We start from the raw sequence: 6,079 nt of genomic DNA on the forward strand, positions 1-6,079 counted from the left end.
GCTCAGTAGTTTTGGCTCACGGGCCTAGTTGCTCTGCGGCATGTGGGATCTTCCCAGACCAGGGCTCGAACCCGTGTCCCCTGCATTGGCAGGCAGATTCTCAACCACTGCGCCACCAGGGAAGCCCTGTCTTTACTTCTTAATGTGCATGTCTTTTGGCTCATGTTTTCACTCTTCGCTTCATTATTGTAACAGGTAACGGGAAGCTCTCATGTGAGTCCCGAGCAGAAGCGTTGCCTCAGATGCGGAGTCCAGCGGCCTTGCTGTGCCTGAGGCCTCTCCATCCTGGATGCCAGCTCCTTTCTGGCCACAGGGAAGCCCTGGGAAGGGTTGAGGGCTCCAGATCCAAGACAATGGCTTCTGACAACTTGGTAGAGTAGCTGGGAAAGTTCTTCCCTTCAGAGAGCAGCAAGCCAGCTCCAAAGATAATTCAGGAGGGCGTGTCACAGCCTCTCATTTTTGTATGAATACACATTTAGCCCCTAGAGGGGCCTTGCCTCTCCTCTGTCACTGTTACACTCCCAGGAGGAAAGATGTGGAGATTTATACCTGAGGAAAGGTTTTCTAAGGTTCTATAACATGGTCTTGTTGTTTTGGGAGCTGAGGGTGATTGCCAAGAATGTCCGACAAAGACATTCTTGCTTCATGTGTTTTCAAGAGGAAAGGTCTTGTGCAAAGACTATGAGAATGATGGTTCAGTCCTTGCTTGCTCTGTGGAACTCCACCAGGAGGAACTGGGCTATGTAAATTATTGAACAGCAACTTCTCTCACCAACGGGGAACTTTTGTCAATTTCAGAACAGCTATTATTATCACTAAAACCATTGATGTAGTGAAATTTATAGTGCTCCCTTTTGAGACTGGAAAATCTATCAAATGCTTAAACCATTTTCTTATGCTATAAAGTAAAATTAACGATGTGTCTTTTTAATGATCTTTTTTCTAAGATTAAAACCTTTGATGTGGAAAAATACTGGTTACTGTCTCTATTTTGAGACCTGGCTGAATTACATTAATTTCTCTGTCCATGACAGATCGCCCCTGTCCACTGCAAATTCTACCTTCCCTTTGTTTAAATAAGTGAAACTGATTATTCAGTTTTCCACGTTTTCTAAATTATTGATTTCACTCCAGTGGTTCAATTCATTCCAGAATTTTATTCACTAACGGTATGACACTGCACTTTCTTGCATGACGAGGTTCTTTTATGGTTGGCAATAATTCTGTCGATAGGAACACATGAAAATATCCTATTTACAGCTCTGTAGGTGGAACTTGGCTAACATAAGGCATCCTGATTTGTTTGTATGTGGCTTCCAATAGGATGTAGAGTTGAAATATTAATTGTACAATTCTACTGTTTTTGAGCAGATGAGCAAAAATGAATAATTTCCAAAAGTCCTTTCGCTGTGACCAGGGCTTAAAGTACATGGCAAAATGAACAAAAACAACATTCCCCAAATATGGACCATGACCAGAGTCAAAATGACGAAGCAAGACATCCCTCGTGGGCCCCCATCACTGGCATCCCTTTCCCTCCTGGTGTCCCAGCCCAGCAGCCTGGGCACCCCAGGGACTTCACTGTGGCCGAGGCTGTCATCCCCAGTAGTGCCAGGCATGGCCTGAGCGATGGTCTCCTATTGAAATGTACCTACCTTGAGTCCCAGCACACATCCTAATGTGCCACCCCTTCTGCAAACAACACTCTAATTTTCAGCAAAGCTCTTCCATATTTTAGCCTGAATGACTGACAACTGGCCGCATCATGTGACAGGGGTGAGAAACCAAGAACAAAGAGATGTCACCTCTTCCTCCTCTTTGGTCTGCATGATGCCATGGGCAGGCTTCTAGGGGGTCACAGCAAGACAGGAAGGGGTATCCTCAGTGTCTGCTAGTGCATGATTTAACACTTATATGGCAACACCACGTGCGGGTTGGGGGCTTAAAAACAAATGATATGAGGTCTCCGTTCCCAAGTGACAAGGTGACAAACATGTGAGCCAAGAGCCAGCAGCCCCAGCAGTGCAATGTGGCGAGTGGGGCTGCAGAGGCAGGGACAAATGTGGCAGGAGGCCGAAATCACTAACTCTGAGCTGGGGAGAGAAGGGGACATTTGATGTGGGTTCTGATGGCTGAATAGGAGTTCTCTAGGGACCTGGGGAAGGGAAGAGTGGGCAGGAGAGTAATAAATAATGCTAGAGTGTTATGTCACAAGTGGCAGACGGTCAGCATGGTTGGTAAGAGGTCTCTAATGAGGCTGGGTGAGCAGTTGGGGTCAAATTATGAATGGTTTTTTCAGTGTGGGCATGCGTCTGGCCAGAAGCAACCACTGTTTTCAAGCAAGGGCCTGATTTACTTAGGTCAGATTCTTCTAAGAGTGGAGCTCAGGGGGAGGCCAAGCATGGGGTGGTTGCAAAGCACCAGCTAGAGATGGGGAGGCCTGGACTGGGATGGACGTGCTTATGGAGAACTGACTGGATTTTGTGAAGGGTGAGAGGAGGGGCCTCAGGCATCCCACCCGGGTGTCGGGCTGGACGATGACACTGTAGATCCACAAAGGGGGTCACAGGTCCAGCTGGTTGGTGGGGAAGCTTGTGAGCTCAGTGATGACATCTGCTCTGATGGGTCCTTCCCTCTCGGATGGAAAGGCTCTTCTCAAATGTATCTGTCTGCCCTCTCTGCCTCTCACCCCTTGCCCTGCCTACTTCACAGTCTTGGGAGCTTTGGCAATTGTTACAGAATGAAGAGATGGTGGAACCTTATGGAGAGGCAAAACCAGGGTCCCATCCCTCCACAGCATGCCTGGGCTCTAAAGAGATGCAGCAGAAGGAGGTGTGACATGGCTGGAAGAAGCTTGCCCACAGATGTCTGTTCGTGGCACGAATTTTGGCTCGTGTTGGCGTTTTCATGCCTGGGCATTCTATAATGGGAGTCAGCCCATTGATGAGAGACTGGGTCTCATCCAAGTGAGTAGATCTGGAAATTCCTGCTTTATCACTTGCTTTTTCTAGGAAAAAGCATATAAGAGCTCCATCCTTCCTTGGCTGCATGGGGTCAGGGAGTATGGCAAGGCAGAAAGTGCTGAGAAAAGCATGTTCTCCTGATTCCAGGGAGAGAAGGACCCAGTACTTGAGAAAATTTTACATAACCATAATGCTTTTATAACACTCAACCCTGTTTCCAAGGGTAGCCATTGTTTTCTGCCCTGTGGGCTTTGGGGACAGTGTGGTCCATGCACGAATGTCAAAAACCAAGTTCACTTCTCAAAGTGCCTCAACAAGCTTCCTTTCAGCTGTGTTCATGAACTTAGACAGCATGTTGCCAAATGGACATCGTGTAATAGACAGAAAGGACAGACGTATCGCGCCATTATTTATTTCCCTTTGATTTATTTTGCTTTAGAACATCATTCTCCAAAGTGAGGACCTTGGAACAACAGTCCTACAACGTGCTCTTTGAAAAATGGGTTACATTATTAGATACGTTTGGAAAAGCCTGCATTCCTCATGCCCCTCTTGAATATTCACAATTCACCATAAAGGCTCTGAGAAGTCCTGCACTAAAAAACTGTATGGACCAGGTTGTTAGTACATGAGACTCTAGACACTGTTTTTAATTTTTTAAAATACACTTTTAACGCCCAGGGGACAGACTTTTGTAAATGTTGCCCTAGCACACACAAACCACGAGAACCTTAAAAGTCATATTCTTAAGTCCATAAAAAAGGAAGAGGGACTTCCCCGGTGGCGCAGTGAGTAAGACTCAGTGCTCCCAATGCAGGGGGCCCATGTTCGACCCCTGGTCAGGGAACTAGAGCCCACATGCATGCCTCAACTAAGAGTTCACATGCCACAACTAAGGAGCCCACGTGCCGCAACTAAGGAGCCCGCCTACTGCAGCTAAGACCCGGCACAACCAAATAAATAAATTTAAAAAAAAAAAAGGAAGAAAAATGGAAAAACCATGGGTAATGGAATGCAAGGCTGGTCCTGGACATCTAAAGAGGATCTTATCATTTTTTGCATGGCTCTTCCTTTTTCATTTTTTACCTCGTCTCTAATTAATTTTTCTTATTGCTCTCCACCCTATTCCTGGATGTTTTGCCTCAGAGGGAAGCAGGGTAATTGGCTTCCTATCTCTTTTTTAAAGGTTTCTGATCCAGCTTGCAGTCCAGGCACTAATGATGGTTTATGGGGTTTCTTCTTTTGAAACAAATCTCTGCTAACTCTTGCCAGCCTTCCATTCACATCAGGTTAAAAGTGATGGACATACATGATTACTTTAGGTTATTTCTAGTTGGCCAGAGACTGTTTTCTGGGGTCCAATTATTTGACCTCTCTGTGGTTCACTCTCCTCATCTGTAAAATGGGGATAAAACAGCACTCACCTCACACAACTGTAGTGAGAGAAAGAAACAAGTTAATGCTTGTAAAACATTTAGCGTAATGATTGGCATGGAGATGTGATAACAGTTAATAATAATTTTACCTCCAAAAAAGACAGTGAGTTAGTCACACTGACTATGATTAATTCTTTCTCCCAGGCTTCACTCAATGAAATCAACAATTAAAAATTCTGGATAACAGAGCCTTCACATCACAGTGTTGTTCATTCATTCACCAATAAATAAATGCTAACACTTTTTACTTTCTTTTGGAGATCAGAAGTGCTTCTGTGTGGACTCAAACAACCACTCAAAGGGCCCTGGAATAGCAGGACTAGGGATACAAAATTAATACACAGAAATCTCTTGCATTCCTATACACTAATGATGAAAAATCTGAAAGGGAAATTAAGGAAACACTCCCATTTACCATTGCAACAAAAAGAATAAAATACCTAGGAATAAACTTACCTAAGGAGACAAAAGACCTGTATGCAGAAAACTGTAAGACACTGATGAAAGAAATTAAAAATGATACAAACAGATGGAGAGATATACCATGTTCTTGGATTGGAAGAATCAACATTGCAAAAATGACTATACTACTCAAAGCAATCTACAGATTCAATGCAATCCCCATCAAATTACCAATGGCATTTTTCACAGAACTAGAACAAAAAATTTCACAATTTGTATGGAAACACAAAAGACCCCGAATAGCCAAAGCAATCTTGAGAAAGAAAAACGTAGCTGGAGGAATCAGGCTCCCAGACTTCAGACTATACTACAAAGCTACAGTAATCAAGACAGTATGGTACTGGCACAAAAACAGAAATATAGATCAATGGAACAGGATAGAAAGCCCAGAGATAAACCCACACACCTATGGTCATCTTATCTTTGATAAAGGAGGCAAGAATATACAATGGAGAAAAGGCAGCCTCTTCAATAAGTGGGGCTGGGAAAACTGGACAGCTACATGTGAAAGAATGAAATTAGAACACTCCCTAACACCATATACAAAAATAAACTCAAAGTGGATTAAAGACCTAAATGTAAGGCCAGACACTATAAAACTCTTAGAGGAAAACATAGGCAGAATACTCTATGACATAAATCACAGCAAGATCCTTTTTGACCCAGCTCCTAGAGAAATGGAAATAAAAACAAAAATAAACAAATGGCACCTAGTGAAACTTACAAGCTTTTGCACAGCAAAGGAAACCATAAACAAGTTGAAAAGACAGCCCTCAGAATGGGAGAAAATATTTGCAAATGAAGCAACTGACAAAGAATTAATCTCCAAAGTTTACAAGCAGCTCATGCAGCTCAATGTTAAAAAAACAAACAACCCAATCCAAAAATGGGCAGAAGGCCTAAACAGATATTTCTCCAAAGAAGATATACAGATTGCCAACAAACACATGAAAGGATGCTCAACATCACTAATCATCAGAGAAATGCAAATCAAAACTACAATGAGGTATCACCTTACACCAGTCGAATGGCCACCATCAAAAAATCTACAAACAATAAATGCTGGAGAGGGTGTGGAGAAAAGGGAACCCTCTTGCACTGTTGGTGGGAATGTAAATTGATACAGCCACTATGGAGAACAATACGGAGGTTCCTTAAAAAACTAAAAATAGAACTACCATACGACCCAGCAAGCCCACTACTGGGCATATACTCTGA

This window comes from Balaenoptera ricei, chromosome 4, assembly GCF_028023285.1.
Source record: "Balaenoptera ricei isolate mBalRic1 chromosome 4, mBalRic1.hap2, whole genome shotgun sequence".
Classification (NCBI taxonomy): Eukaryota; Metazoa; Chordata; class Mammalia; order Artiodactyla; family Balaenopteridae; genus Balaenoptera; species Balaenoptera ricei.